The sequence below is a fragment of the Lonchura striata genome, chromosome Z (assembly GCF_050655825.1).
Source record: "Lonchura striata isolate lonStrDom1 chromosome Z, ASM5065582v1, whole genome shotgun sequence".
Classification (NCBI taxonomy): Eukaryota; Metazoa; Chordata; class Aves; order Passeriformes; family Estrildidae; genus Lonchura; species Lonchura striata.
Genome location: NC_140740.1, coordinates 57,635,119 through 57,651,195, shown reverse-complemented (window position 1 = coordinate 57,651,195; position 16,077 = coordinate 57,635,119). Strand labels below are relative to the sequence as shown.

The following is a 16,077-nucleotide window of genomic DNA, read 5'->3' as shown; positions in this document are numbered from 1 at the left end:
AAGCGGGCACGAAACACGTGGGTGGGAGCGGGACGGAGCCGTGAGCGGGGCGGGCAGCGGGGCCGCGCTTCGCCTGCTCCCGGCGCGCTCCGCTGCCTCCCCGTCTGCCCCTCCTCGCTCCCCGGGAACGCTCCGCGCTGCTGCCGAGCGGGAAGGACGCAATTTGTGCGATGCTTTCACAAAGTTAAAATAATGAGAGCTCTGGGGGTTGGGAGACGGTCTGGCAAATCCAGGTTTAGGGTCTCGTTAGTTTGAATGGGCTTAGTTGTGAAAATAGGCTAATGGTTTCTTAGCCAGAGGGAGGACTCCGTCATCTACTAGTCTATTGTTCCCCTTTAAATGAGCTGTGGATTTATTTTTCAGTATGTAGCTTACCAATGCCTCTTTTACCCTTGATGACTGTAACAGGCATCTGTTTTAAAATCAAATTATCTGTCAAAATCAGAAAGATGTTGAATCTGAAGAATCAATTTATTATTCGGACTTCGTGTTTCATAGCTGGAACCACTTCCTTTTAGTAGAAAGACACATGCTTGCACTTGAATTTTAAGCAGACATTGTGAATAAAGGATTTATGGAGAGAATGGTGGGCAGAGGGACAATACTTGATTCAGAGGGACTCTAGATTTTTGATTTCCTGGATAATCAGATTTTTATAGTGTGATATGCTTGATGAATAAATAATGGGAATCCTTTCTGAACGAATATTGCTTTGTGTATTTCTGTGGTGCACACCGCATTCTTTATTATGGAGCCTTGGCCATAAATCTGAAAAAGACATACTTGAATATTCTCTGGCAGTGTTATCTCTATTTCTAACTAACAGTAAGTTCATTTCCACTTCAAATATAATTAAGAAATAAAAAGAGATTCAGCAATTGTAAATTAGAACAGTATTTTCAAATATGTAATCTTTAAATATGTCTTTTAATATATTTGGTTTCCACACAGCTGTTCTGTTGCTACACATTTGTATCCCTTCTGTGAACTCATTCTTGTCTGAAGTTAATGATGTTAAATTTTTCACTATGTAAGATTTGAAAGAAAAAATAATAAGCTTCAAAAATTAACAAATGTTAATTTTAAAGCTTTTCCCAATGCATTCCTGTTTCTTTTATATAAAAAAACCCTCTAGTGGTCTAGTATTTTTTTGACCTTTAGGAATGAGTGCTGAATTTCAGTTTTCTAATTGCAAAAAAAAAATTAATTTTTATAAATCATAATGATTGGCTTGAATATATTCAGCATTAAGTGATTAGTGATAAGTGATTAGTTACTGAGGGGATACTAAGTCAAGGTGGAAAGGGAGAGTACACATACTATTTCTTTTATTAAGATTTCAGGGCCATTTTAAACTACAATTCATATGACACCTATTTAAATAAGAATTTAAACTTCAATATGAAAAGTATTTTTGTTTTTTAAGTCTTCATTCTTAGAATAAAAATGTTGTTTTGACAGGACATGCTGCTTAACGGAAATTGCTGGATTTTATTTTAATTTTATGGGATTAGTAAAAATGCTTAAGATGTGCTTCTCTTTTGGAAGTAGTAAAGCAAAGCACAGTAAAGAAGTTCCATATAATTCACCATCAAATAACTTTCTTAGAATAAAGTCTCACAGTAAAACATATTGAATGAAGCTAGCAACTATAGTATGGAAATGCAAAGCAAACTGTAACAAATTGCTTTACAAATATATTCAAGAAATATCAGAAAAAGGATGATCTTTCAAGGACTTTTATGTCAAGATTTCAGTCAATTACTACTTTTTTGCTCCATTTTTTGTATCAAAAGCAAAGAAAAATATTTTATTATTCTTGTAAAAGCAGTGACTTGCAAAAAGACCCACAATTTTTGTGAAAAACACCTGTACTTTTAGAAGAATTGAAGTTCCCTTTTCAAATTTAGATATTTTTATATTTCTCTTCTATTTAACCTGTTTTCAAAAGAACATTTCTGAATGGATTCCTTTGTATTTATTGTGGTACAATTAAATACCAGCTTGTATTTCTGAAGACTTCAAATTACTCTGAATATGGTGGATAAAACTCTCTAGAACTGGGGAAAATTGTGTATAAATGTATGGAAAATGCATCAAAAGATAGGGGTAGTATGTCTCAAGTGTAAAAAATTAAATCTATGTAATTGTTTTTCTAGAATTTATTTTGTTTCACTCTACACATATCACAGTTCTGAAAACCTCAATGAAAACCATAAAGGACACTTAATAAACCAAATACACAACTTAGAAGTATTTTCTCTTTTAAGTTTGGTAGAGAACTTAAAGAAATGTAACTGCTACATTTTTCAAAATAAATGAGAAGGAGAAATTACATATGCTAAAATTTGAGTTAGAACGGACTAGTACATCTTTATTATTCAAACTGAAGAGACTTAACATTTAAAAGGCAAAATCAGCTAGCAAAGGTTCTAAACTGAATTAGTTGAAAAACACTATGTGCTTGTAATTTGTGATATTAAATACTGCTTATAATCATTCCAACGCTTTCTCTTTCTCTTCATGACCATCACTAACTTTGCACTCAGCTTATTTAGAACAGTGCTGTAGTTCCCTCAAAGAATACAGCAGCATTTCATTACACAGAAGGATCTATCAGGATCATTGACTAATGAATTTTACTTAAAAGTTGAGATTATTCCTGCATTTTTAAATGAGAAGGTAAGTACTTTGAATTGATATACACAAGAGCTGTACAAAAACCAGGATAGTCAAGAAGATGACTGTGATTATCTGTGATCCAGGGGGTTTAGCCAGTTGTTTAATGTGTGGTCTTGTGCAAGCCATTTAATCTCTGACAATATTTTCTCTTATGTAAAAGAAAAACAGAAACAAGGTAATTATGTGTTCATGCTAAAGTGAATTTTTAGATAATTTTAGATTATTAGAATAAAAAGAACTATGAATAAGAAATAGTAGTTGCGGAATTGGGAAATAAATACTTAAAATAATTTTCTAGTCAATAATACAACATATTCCATGCAATAAATGAAGCTATTCTGGTTATCTTCATAAATTTCAGGTACCTCTTTGCAGATAACTAGCACTGTTGCATGGTCTATATACTCAGGCTAGTTGTTTAAAGAAAACCCCACCTTAGCATTTTTAAAGGCCATTAGTCACATGTCAGTCAAATCATCTTGCCATTTCATCTTTCTATATTCTGTTTTTCACTACTGAAATTTCAGACTGGAAAAATTAGAGAACAAACATTATCAGTCCTAATTTCACTAGTTGTGGAATTTCCCAAGATGCTGTATACTTAAAATAAATCTTAGTCTCTTAGTTTCTTTTTGTCAGGTTTCCCAGGCAATTATTATTTTACAATATGTCCTCTGAAAATTTTATCTCCATTGTTGTTTTGGCCTAGGATTTCAGAAAATAACTTTTCATCAGTATTTAAACATAAACATCCATGCAATGGTGAGGCAACACTAGGTTTTACTATCCAGTAATCCTTGTGTTTTTCCCCTATTGCTGTCTGTTAAAAAAACCTACTTTCATAAGTGAAAAAAAAGTTTAAAAAACTACTTTCATTAAAATTAGATTAAAATTAGTTTCTGTCACAAAAAGTCTACTTCCTATCTTTCCATTTAATGTATGGGACCTGGTCTGACCAAGTAGCATTCATTACTGCATTGTTTACATATGGAGATTGCTCTAATATACTATTATTTTTTCTTGAAGTGTCAATCTTGTCCTTATACCACTTAATAATAATTAATAAAACAGAATAACACTCAAAATTGAATGGAGCATAACAATTCAGTTGCCCAGAGGCTTTATTCTGTATTAGGAGAAGAATGGATGTTTATGCATTAGTTTCTCAACTTTCTGAAGTCTGGGATATTGTATACCACTCTAATAATTTAGATAGATAAACTCTTGGGCTTTATCTACATATAGAGCTATAAAAATAATAGCTTCTTTGCAAATCTGTTTGATTCTCCAATAAAATGCATACCTCTTTCCATCCTAAGCCCCCTTCCTTCCTTCTGCTTGGTTTGGAAAGCTCCTCTTGATCTGTCTTAGATAATATCTTAGCTACTTCCACACAAACCAAGAAAAAGGAAGAAGAGTGTTTTCCAACTTACAGGCCCATAAATAGCATTCTCAGAATTTAGTAGCAGCTTCTAATTTAGAATTTTGTTGTTTACTTTTCTGGCAGTGTATTATGGCTTTGTTTACTCCTATGTAGTACTGGCACCCAAGATGTTAAGATAATTGGCATATGGTATCCCTACCTCAAAGACACAAATAAATTTTGCAACTTAGTAAACATTGGATTACTGTTCTTTATAATTGTCTATGGAGATAAATTAAATAAGAAACTTATGTTGTAAATATTTCAAGTAAGTGACTATTAAGGGTGTTATTTTCATGTTTTGAAAGCTTACATTTTCTGATTGTTGGAGTTATGTGACCTGAACTATATGAGTAGCATTAATTTTCATGCTGTTGGAACTTGTAAAAATATGAGATAATAAAATTCACATATTCAAATATATTTTAATATGAATGTTGCTGAGAAGAAATGGTTCAGATTTCTTAATTTAATAAGTATACACCTGATAATTTAACAGGACAGTTTCTTCATAATCAAACAGAGAGTAATAAGGATTTAAACACTTTTTAAAAAAGATGTAGCCATGTGAAGTTCTACCTTAAAATTATTAGCATAACTGTTTAATGTGTTCATATATTTAAAATCTGCTTTAATATAGCAATATTATTTGAGCATTAGTGAAGATATACGTTGAACACATAAGCTCATGGTGTCAGGTCAGTTGTGCTCAGCTGATGCTATAAACATGTGGAGATATCAGGTACAGAGCTGAAGAGTAATTTAGATGGAACTTTTGTGTAAAATACTGAAACAACCTTAGTAAGTTTCTTTAAAAGTCATCTTAAACAGAGTTAAAGAATTTTAACTACATTTTATCTTCCTGTAGAGAAGGCTTTGGAGCTAGCAGGAAAACCTGTGAGATTTGTGTTTAAACTATGAATGAGAGAGGAAGCTGGGAACATACAGAAAAGCAAGGCAATGCCATTTGACTTCTAAATAGTTTGCCTCAATGGACAAGTTCCAAGAATGAATTTTTTGCCACTGGAAGGCAAAGGTTTCATGAAAAAGGGTGTTGGACCAACATCACTCTGTGTCAGCTGATAGGGTGATTTGAATGTAGCTTGGTTCTTGCCAATGTGAAGAATGTCAATGTTCCTTTCCCATAGTCAGTATAAGGTATAAGGTATTCAGCAGATCTAGAAGAGTTGAGCTTTGAGTTTACTTTCATGAACAAGAATACAGGTTATTTCTTAGAACAAAAGGATTTTTTTGGTAATAGAGTAGACCCACCACCATTTCAGGATCAAATCCAAAACTCCTCCAGTAATCTAAAGAAACTAGATTCAGTAATTAGAAATCTGATTTAATAATGCATGTTTAGACTACATATTTAAAGGTGACAAGGTGACAATAATATTTGCCAATAGGAATGAAAATGTATAGATAGGATTTTGAATTCTCTTAATATTTGTTTTGATCATATTACCTACATTTCTTCCTTGATGCTTTAAGACCTTAAGTAACATACAGCAAGGGTTACAGGAGGGAAGCAATAGATGTCTACTAATAGCAATTACTAATAACAGTTAGTAGCTAGGATATGTCACACATTTTTCACTCCTCAAATTCTTTTCAGAGGTATCTGTCCTGTTTTCTGTGTGTTCCTAATGACTTAGCATGTCCTGCTCTGGAGATGTCAAACTATACCTTTAGCTTAGTAACGTGGCTGCCATTGTGCATATGTGCCTGGCTACTTTCAGGTACTTTAAAAAGGTCTGTATTACATATTAACATGACAGTATTTGTGCCAAAGTTGCACAGTATGTTTTAGATGTTCCACTAAAGAAAAATAACCACACACTGATGATAAATAAGACAAATCTGCCTGCTCAGTTAACTTAGTACATGCAAACAAATATGAAAGGGCCAAAGAGAAACTATGGATATGTAGCACTATACAATCATGGAATCATGGGATGATTTATGTTGGAAAGGACCTTTCTAAATCACTTGGTCCAACCATTGCTCAAAGAAGATCTTTTGAGAACAGATTGCCCAGTTCAGTGTTCAGTTCAGTCTTTAATACTCCCAGGAAAAGAGTTTCTACAGTCGCTCTGGACAAACTGTTTCAGGATTTGACTATTCCATGGTAAAACACCTTTCCAATATCTAGTCTGAATTTGCTATGTTCTGAATTGGGTCCTTTGCTTCACATCATATCACTGTGCACTTCCAAGAAACTCACTCCATCTTCTTTAAATCCATTCTCTGATCAGAGAGATAGCATAGTTCCCTCAGTGCAGTCTCACAAATGTGTAATAGCAATTTCACAGGTCTACTGGGAAGTCTAGTGCTCTTAGTGGTTTTTTTCAAGTGCCATTTATTACATACACAATTAGAGGAATGACTGACTCCTTTGGTAGATTAGTTTGCATAGACTATCCTGTCATTCTCTCCTTGTCTGGGATCTGTAACATCTTTTCTCTCTTCTTTCAGGGAGAGAGGTCACCTGCAAGAATACTCAGGAGGAATAAAGACAGGAAAATACCACCATGATTTCCAAACAAATAGCTTGTTGAGGACTTTAGTATCTCTCAGAGATGTTATAAATATTTCCACTCTTGCCCCTCCTGCCTTGGCCAAGATGATCTAAGGCCTATATAGTTCCAGACAGGAAAAGTAAGTGTGATGGGAATGGTTTTCTCTAGGCCATCTATCCACCCTTCTAATTCCAGAAATTAAAACAATGAAAACCAAACCTCGTTTAAAAATCTCTGGTCCAATACTTGAACCTATGGCCTGACTGCTGAGCTTGACTTTCTGTTACTTCCAGTAGTCTAAGGTTTCAGTTATGCCATTCTAAGGTTTCAGTTTTCATGGCAAAATGCCATGAAAATTGGAGATTGCAAACTGGATTTTGAAACCCCAATTACATTTTTCCTTTTTTCCATTGCCATTATAAGCTCCTCCAAAAGATGTTTCAAAATTTTACCCCCCTGGAAAAAAAAGTTGTTCTGGACTGTGCAGTGTAGAAAACTTCTCGTAAGAACATCTCACATAACAAGAGAAGCTTAGAGGGGAAAAAAGCACAAAAAGCTACCATCTTTGAGGACTTGAAAGTCACTAGAAAATTTAAATGTGGTAAGAGCTTAGCTTTGTTTAGTTATTCCTCCTGAACCAAAGTCTTCGAGCATTATTCACATGAAGAAGTAGTAGTGTGAAATGAGAACTTGGTCATATATGGGGGAGGGCAATAAAAGCCTCAAACCATCCAAAAATTATTTGGATGTATATTTGAACACCCACATTGAAAAGACTACTTAAACACAGTCACAGAGAATTAAGTCCAACTCTGTAAATTTCGAGAGGTTTAATTCATAGTAAGTTTATATTAAATACAGAGCTCATGAGGCAAAGGTTTATTTTCCACTCTTCTAGGGTATGTTATGACAGAGGGATGAAAATCTCATGTCTGATTCTGGAACTGAGAAACCATTGGATGATCATCACTCAGTTATCACTACAGTTTTTCAGACTGTGGTCACATTTGTGCTTGTTTACATGAGAGGATCATAAAAACTAATAAGAGTCAAAGCAGCTACTATTCAAATAACCTTTACTGTTTTGGAAAGGTAATTAGTTGTTTATCTTTGTTTGCAATTATTACCTCTACACTCATAATTTTAGGTTAAACTCATAAACTTCTGGTTTTTTACTTATTTTTTTCTCTCCACTTAGGAAATGAAACAGCATCAAGTATTTCAAGGCAAAGTTAGGTTCTTAAGAAATAGACTTTTTATAGAAGTGAAAAGACATGCTACTACTGTGAAAGTATATGGAAGGAGGATAAACATTCTGTTGAACAGTTTGCTCACTGTTATAATATAAAATTAAAAATACCACAGATTTGAGGTGATTTTTTTGTGAATGCACTTGTGGGTGCTCTTTCTCTCTCTCTCTGTTTCAAACACTTGAGAGAACATAAAATAAAACATTAGTAATGTCCTATCCAATGACAGGATAATGATATAAATGGTGGCTGGAGGTACAGATGCGCTCCAGGAACTAATGTTGATTTAATTTCCCTCTTTTGACTTACAAACCTTAGATTAACAACGAATACATTTCTCTGTGCAGCAATGTTCTAGGAATTTTTAGGCATAATCTGTGCTTGGCTGAGAATAAAAACAGCTTACAGTTAAGATAGGTATTTGGATATATCTACATTGTTTATAGGGTTTCCCATATGTGACCAGAAAAATGTCTCTGGGATATTTAACATTACAAAAATTGCACTAAAGATTTATTTTCATCAGTGAGAAAAGAATACCTAATAGCATAAAGTACAAATTACTCAGTTGCTTACCTGAATTCCTATTTTCCTTTAGTGTGAGTTACAAAAATGCTAAAGAAACTGAAAACATCAACAACTAATAACATTCTGAAGACACTAAGAAACTAAGATATAGGATAGAAATTGATAGGAGGAAACAGAGCTTACCACTAAATTTTCACCAAAATTTTCTGGCTTGTCTCACAATTTTTTGGCCAGTGTTCTCACTAGCTTCTGTCAATCTATCTTTGTAGTGATTTGTTGTCTTTCCTAACAAAATAAATAAATTTACAGTCATGCTTAATTACTGTAACTAACAGTTGCTAATAGTAACAGGAAGGGTGTTCAGCTGGAAAATATAAATTTCCCTAGTATGGCCAGAAATTTAGATGTATGGCAGGAGTTGTTCTGAGCAAAGTGATTTTCCTCCCACCTTATACTGCCAGAAACTCTACATGTCATTAGAAAAGTACAAATAAACTAGCTTCCCATGTTGATCTCCTGAAGACTATTAGATTTTCTTGAATTTAGGAAGATTTTCTCTTAGCACTATTTTTCTTTTGGAAAGGTTGTACAATATTCAAAGTAAGTTTGTGTTAAAGACATAGCAGACCTTTTATATAGAAATTTTAAAACTGGATGGCAAAAAATATCATCCGTTTATTGGCTTAGAATCCTAAAGATGAGAGATTTCATAGCTGGAAGAGAGCTCATAGCAGAATCATCTGTACCTGTTGCAGATATTTTCTTGCTTGCTTGCTTTCTTGCTTTCTCTTGCTTTCTCTTTTGCTCTCTCTCTCTCTCTCTCTCTGTTTCTCTCTTTCTTTTATTTTTGCCCCCACATTTTTGGTGGCCTAATCTGGTAGTTCCTTTCTTTTGCACCCTTCCCATTTTTAATCCATACCTTTCATTATGTGACATGTCCAAAACTGTTTCAGGCCTTCAGAGCTATGCTGGATATGCATAGAGCCAGGCATATACTAACTGTTCTGCAAGATATGCCTTGTATATTTATCCTAGATTGATAATTTTTTTTCCCAACAGCATGGAAGTAATCTATCATAAATGTCTTTTAATGCACAGTAATCTGAAATGCTCTTCAACAAAACTGCTATGTGATGCTGAAGTTCTAGTTTCCACCAGTTGCGTTCTTACAATCCCCAAATTGATATCAAGTACTTTGAGTTCATGAAGCATGAAAAATTACTATAATCAAAACAGCTTTATTTATATCAAGTAACTTGTAGTATAGGGTCTGTAGGAAGCCTTATTAGATTGCTAAAACTTTTGATGCCACATTTAGAAGTCTATAAACTTCTAGAAGAAATGCCTGGGACTTGATAGTCCCATTGAAATAACAGGCAAACTTTGAATGCTATAATAGTAGTAAAAGTGTTAGTGTAATATAAGTGCAGGGTAGCATAAAAATAAAATATAGTTTTTGTTTTTGTTTTTTTTTTTTAATTAAGAAATGCATACTCAAAGGAAACAAACTGAGGAAGTAACTTGAAGTGCCTCTTTTCTTGGGGTGAAATGTAAAGAAAATAATTAAATTATTAATTGTGAAATTCTTATGCCTATTAAATAACAAAGCAATATAGCATAATCCAATGAAAGGAAACAACTGACTAGTTCTTACATGGATCATACTCAGAAGCAAAATTATATCATGGAAATTTCAACTGTAAAAGTTCTCTCTATGCACTTGTCCAGAATGTACATTAAATGTTTTTAGACCTATTTAACTTTTAATGAGAATAAATGTGGTTGAAAAATTAATGACTGGATCAAGGAAGAAGAAAATTATCAGATATGGCAAGTATTTTTTGTATTGTTTTAGAAAACCTTGGCGCCCATAATGCAAATTAAAGTAATTGATTCTATCGCTATTTAAAGAACCTATCTTTTGTTAAATTTATAGCTGCCCTTAGTAAGAATAAGGAAACTTGTGTAATTTGAAACACAGGTCAGAGAAAAAAAAAACTTAGTGTGAGATGATGGTAACAAAACTGAAAGAACTAGGAAATTAAACTGGTACAGAAAACTAGAGACATGAGCAGATTGAAACATATGTGCATTTTCTGTCCTCAAAATATGTGGTATTCAAAAAATTTTAAGGGAGCATAAATTGAATATTAGCTGAAAAATTATACTTAAGTAGATGTCAATTTATTGCAAATTACAGAACTTAATCACTTCAATTCTTGCTTTAGATACTTTACATTAAGTTTAAGGTAATGCATTTTTACCACGTGCCAGATAGTGAAAAAGAAACACTTCTGCTTTCAGGTCTACTTCTCCTTCCAAGAGCTATGTATAATTGAAGTCTGAAGAGCTATGTATTGATTGAAGACTGAATTTCAGTAAACTTTGTCCCTTTAGATTTTAAACAGGGAGGTGATAAGGCCAAGAGGTCCTAGAGTGGTACTGTGTTTACAAGCTTATTTCTAAGGAAAAACGCCTCTGTTAGAAGTAAAAGACTTTTAGTTAAATATGAGCCTTAACATTGCAAAGCCAGCTTCATCACTTCTGTGCCCTTCTCACCAAATATAAAAGGAGAATCAAAAGAGAGTTATCCAATATGAAATTCAAATGGTTCTAACATTTTTTGGCTGTATATTTTTATTCAGGTAAGAAATGCTTTACCAAGATGCTGCTCTGTGACCAGCAGTGTTTACAGTCATTAGCAATATGATATGATGGACTAAACACATGTTCTAAATGCAGGATTTGAAGTAACAATTCTAGTAGCAATTTATTCCCATTCTTACTCTAGCTCAAATGTACTGAAGTGTGAATGTTTATTTAATTTATTAAATTATTTAAATTTATTTACAGATTTTTGACTCTGCAGTTTTACCCTAATTTGCAGCTCAGAAAAAAAAATTACTATTCTAGATGGGAAAGAATCCCACAACTTCAAATTAAAATAATCAATGAAAATTCATAATGAATATCTCAATATGAACTTCATGTTCTGAGGAGTTGAATGAATTACAAACATAGAAAGCAATTATTTTAAACCCCCTGGAATAGCTTGTTTGCAAAAAATAAATTTGAAGTGAGTGATGACTTCTAGAGTAGAACATCCCATTTTCAGCAGAAAAATAAATAAATATGCCAGGACATCCTGTGATTTTTGCTGATTTCATAAGTACAAAGAATTTGATACAACAGGTGTAAGTTCTTCAGTATCTGATCCCCACGTTTGTAGTTTCTTGCCTGTAAAAAAGGATATATGTCCAGCTGATCAACTCTTACCCCCTATGTGAAAGCTCTGTAAGAAAATCAAATATGTTTGTGAATATGTATCTCTCAGCAGGAAAAAATACGCTTAAAGACAGACTAAGGTACTGTTAATGTTCTGTTTTCAAAGTTCTTACCACAATATACATGTAAAATTACATGTCTTGAGCAGAAATTAAAACTTATGAAACACTGACTAATACTGAATAGTTTGGAAATGTTGAATTCTGCTTTACTTTTATTCTAGGTAATAATGATGGTTGATTGTGTATTAAACATATACTCATTTCCTTGCTTCTAAGAAATTGTTCTAGGACTTACATAGATAGCTATTTTAGTTTATGACATGGATTGTATTAAAATTAAGGATGTTATCAGAGATTAAAAAATAAGTTACTTTCAAAATACTTAATTTCCCATCTGGATCTTTCAGCTTTAATTTCAGTTGTGATTGTATCTTCCTCAACATACTTAGTGTCTCTTTTTGTTCTTTATATATTATTAAATTTGGTTTGCCCTAAGTTTAATTTTATGCATTTTAAAGAAGATAATTTCATTACTATAATTGTTCTAAATTTTGAAATGTGTTTCTGAAAACTGTAGTTAAAATAACTCCTTTTTCAGTAATTCCTAAAATCCACATTAATAAAATCTGCTGCAGTGATTATGTTATTTTGGTGGATTTGAAATGAACTTGATTAAGTACAGAGAATTTTTAGTTTTGTGTTTTTATTGTAGATTTGTTTAGATTGGAAAAGGCCCTTAAGATTGTTGAATCCAACTACTAATCCAGCACTGCCAAGTCCACTGCTAAACTATGTCTACAAGGGCTGCATCTACATGTCTTTTAAAAACCTCTAGAGATGGTGACTCAGCCACTTCCCTGGGCAGCCTGTCACAATGCTAGACAACCTTTTTGGTGGAGGATTATCTACTAATATCCAAACCATTGTCCTCTCATTTGCTACCCAGGAGAAGAGGCCAATCCCCACCTGGCTACAGCTTTCTTTCAGGCTGTTGTAGAGAGTGGTAAAATCACACCTGAGCCTTCTTTAATCCAGGCTAAACACCCTCAGCTGCTCCTCATAGGACTTGTGCCCTGTGTCCTTTGTTTCCTGTGGAGACCCTTCCCCAGCTCCATTGCCCTTCTCTGGGCTCACTCCAGCTCCTCAGTGTCTTTCCTGCAGTGAGGGCCAGAGCTGGACACAGCACTCGAGGTGTGGCCTCACCAGTGCCCAGCACAGGGGGACAATCCCTGCCCTGGTCCTGCTGCCACACCATTGCTGATCCAGGCCAGGATGCCATTGGCCTTCTTGGCCACCTGGGCACCCCCTGGCTCATGTCCAGCCACTGTCACCAGCACCCCCAGGTCCTTTTCCACTGAGCAGCTTCCCAGCGATGCTGCCCCTGAACTGTAGTGCTGTATATGGTGTTTTTGTGATTCAAGTGCAGGACCTGGCACTGGGCCTTGTTGAACCTCACACCATTGGCCTTGGCCCATTGATCCAACCTGCCCAGATCCCTCTGCAGATCTTCCAGCCCTCCAGCAGATAACAATCCTACCCAACCCGGTGTCATCTGCAGAGTGACTGAGGGCACACTCAGTCCCTTTGTTCAGATGATCAATAAAGACATTAAACAGGACTGGCTCTGATACTGACCCCTTGAGAGCCCCAATGGTGACTGGCTGCCAGCTGGCTATAGGTCGGTTCACCTCCACTCTCTGGGCCTAGCCATCCAGATAGTTTTTAACCCAGGAAAGAGTGACCCACCCAAATCTTGAACAGCTGGCTTCTCAAGAAGGATACTGTAGGAAATGGTGTCAAAGGCTTTACTGAAGGCCAGGCAGATGTTGACAACCTCTCTCTCACCCATTCAGCAGGTTTGCTTTGTTGTAGAAGGTGATCAGGTTGGTCAAACAGGACTTGCCTTTCCATAAGTATGGAACTTATGCTGGCTGTTCCCAACCCCCTTGATTGTCCAATTGAACTTGCTGTAGGGTAACATTCAAGATAATCTGGTCCTTGACTTTCGCTGGACTGAGATCTGTAGTTCCCTCGGTCCTCCTTCTGATCCTTCTTGTAGAGTGGCATTAGATTTGCCAACATCCAGTCAACTGGAACCTGCCCAGTTGAGCAGGATGGCAGGTGAATGCTTGAATGTGGCATGGTGAGCACTTCTATGGGCTCAGGACCTCTGGGTGGATCCCATCTGGCCACACAGACCTGTGCAGGTCAAAGTGGTCTAGGAGGTGGCTGACCATTTCCTCCTGGATTATGGGGGATTTATTCAGCTTCCTGTCCCTGTCTTCCAGCTTAGAGGGTGGGTACCCAAAGAACCAAGTGTTACTACTAAAGATTGAGGCAAAGAAGGCTTTAAGTGCCTCAGTCTTTTCCTCACCCTTGTCACCAGCCAAGGCTGGAAGTTCTCCTCGGTCCTTTTCTTGTTGCTGATGTATTAGAAACATTTTTTGTTGTCTTTAACTACAGTAGCCAGTTTAGGTGCTAGTTGGGCTTTGACCTTTCTAACTTTCTCTCCATATAGGCTCATGGTGTTGCTATAGTCCTCTTGAATGGCCTATCACTTCTTCCAAAGTCCATCATTATCCATTAGTTCCAGAGTTCCAACTGAAGGTGCTAGGATAAATTATGGTGGATAAAAAAATGTTTGGCCTACATAAATTAAGATTTAATAGTATTTATAAATTCTAAATATAGAATTTATTTACTATATAGGACAGCTTGTATAATAAACAGGTAGTTGATAAAAAACCATTTGAATATGTGTTTTGATTAATAAAAATGTTACCTAGGTGGAAATTAAAATATACACGATATATTTTGTATCTTTTACATTATTAGGTGTTACATTTTGAAGTTAGCACAAACTTTTCTCAATTTTATTAGAAAAAATTCCCAATTTCTGGAACCTTATATATTGCATAAATTTAATTTTATATGAATATTATGTAGCATTTTGGTTATTCAAAATGCTACGAAGCATTCTTTTATTGAGACACAATATCAAATTTTAGAAGCCAGAAAATGTGTATTACTTTCAAAACTGACTCAGTAAAAGAAAGTGGTTATTTTTAGCCTCTCTATATCTGTTATTAGGCTACCAGTGCCTTAGTTTTGGTAGTGTTGAAGCCTTAGATGTAGTGATGAGTCATTCCAAAGATCAAACTGCCCTGTAATAAGTCAAAAGACTCTAGAATTTAGGTATATGGAAGGGATTGCAGATCCAAGGAAAAGAGGCAGTACTTACAGGAAGAAGCCTAGATCAGAATTTCAAGGTGTCACAAAAAGATTTCCTTCCACAGATAGACCTTCTTTTCACTTAAAATTGTGGAGGCAAACATCTTACCTACAGTGTCTTGGAATATTGGATTGACAAAATAAATCAGTTTTTTTTTAGTATTTGCCTAATTTACCTAAACAGTGTAATTGAAAAATACAAATATAATGATGATATATTGATATTGATCATACCAAAAAAGCATCACCCCCTGATTATGTTCATTCTCAGAAGGAAAGCATTTCTCCAGTGCTTGCACTGTACAGCTTTTAAATTATATGAACTTACATTTCTGCTTCCACTGATTTTGTAAATACTTCTGAGTTTTATGGATTTCTGTATGATCTTTGAGCACTTTTGCCTCTTGGCACAAGCAGAAGAGTGTCTGAGTGAGAGGAAGGTGGTGGAGTCAGATAAAATCACCTTTTCTTTAATTACTTAGAAGGAACTTAATGGACTGACCTTTGGGATAATATTAAAATTTAACACCAGTAAAATTTATTTGTACTGTAAGTGGTGCAGACACTAATTTAAAGTAGCTTTTGTTTCAAAAATACCTTAATATTTTTGCTGTTTCAGATGTTAGCTCTTACTTTGGATATTGGAGGATTTTTTCCTATGAAATACTAATAGTAGATATTACCTGTCACCTGAATAGGCTCAATGTATGGCAGGATGTATGGTTTGTAATTTAGTCTACAGTACTTGATCCCATGCTGAATTTTTTACTGCTCAGGCTTAATAACTTGAAGTCCTGTTCATACAGAATGTCATCAATATTTTTGCAAATATCAAGGAAAAGTAGTCACTCCAGTGGAGAGCAATGTGTTAGTTGAACAAATAACTCTCTGGTGGATTTCTCACTAGCTGTAAGAAGAACATTTCCAAGTTGTTTGAAAATTTGACAAGTGTTAATTGTGAGTTGATATCCTGAGCTGATTTGAAAGTGGGGGTTTTCACAGAGGAAATATGATGTAGATAATGAGGGAATAGATAATGACCAGCCTTGAAAGGAACAGCTTCTGTTTGATACCATAGAAAGGGGGAAAAGGCAAGAGGAGATTAGGTAATTTTCTTTGCAGCAGCCTTCTGTGTGAATAAAGTAGATATAAAT

General features: G+C 34.9%; 1 protein-coding gene across 10 annotated transcripts in view; it reads left to right on the top strand.

Moving 5' to 3' along the window:
• Window positions 1-16,077, top strand: part of PDE4D (phosphodiesterase 4D) — a 530,620-nt gene that overhangs the window by 182,698 nt on the left and 331,845 nt on the right. Inside the window, exon 1 of one of the 10 annotated variants that reach the window (XM_085566240.1) lies at window positions 48-16,077. This exon is cut by the window's right edge and continues 25,419 nt beyond it. The exons of the other annotated variants lie outside the window; for them this stretch is intronic. The gene's annotated coding sequence lies outside the window, so the exon portion shown is untranslated. Of the gene's footprint in view, window positions 1-47 lie in introns of those variants that run through there. 10 annotated transcript variants of the gene reach the window in all.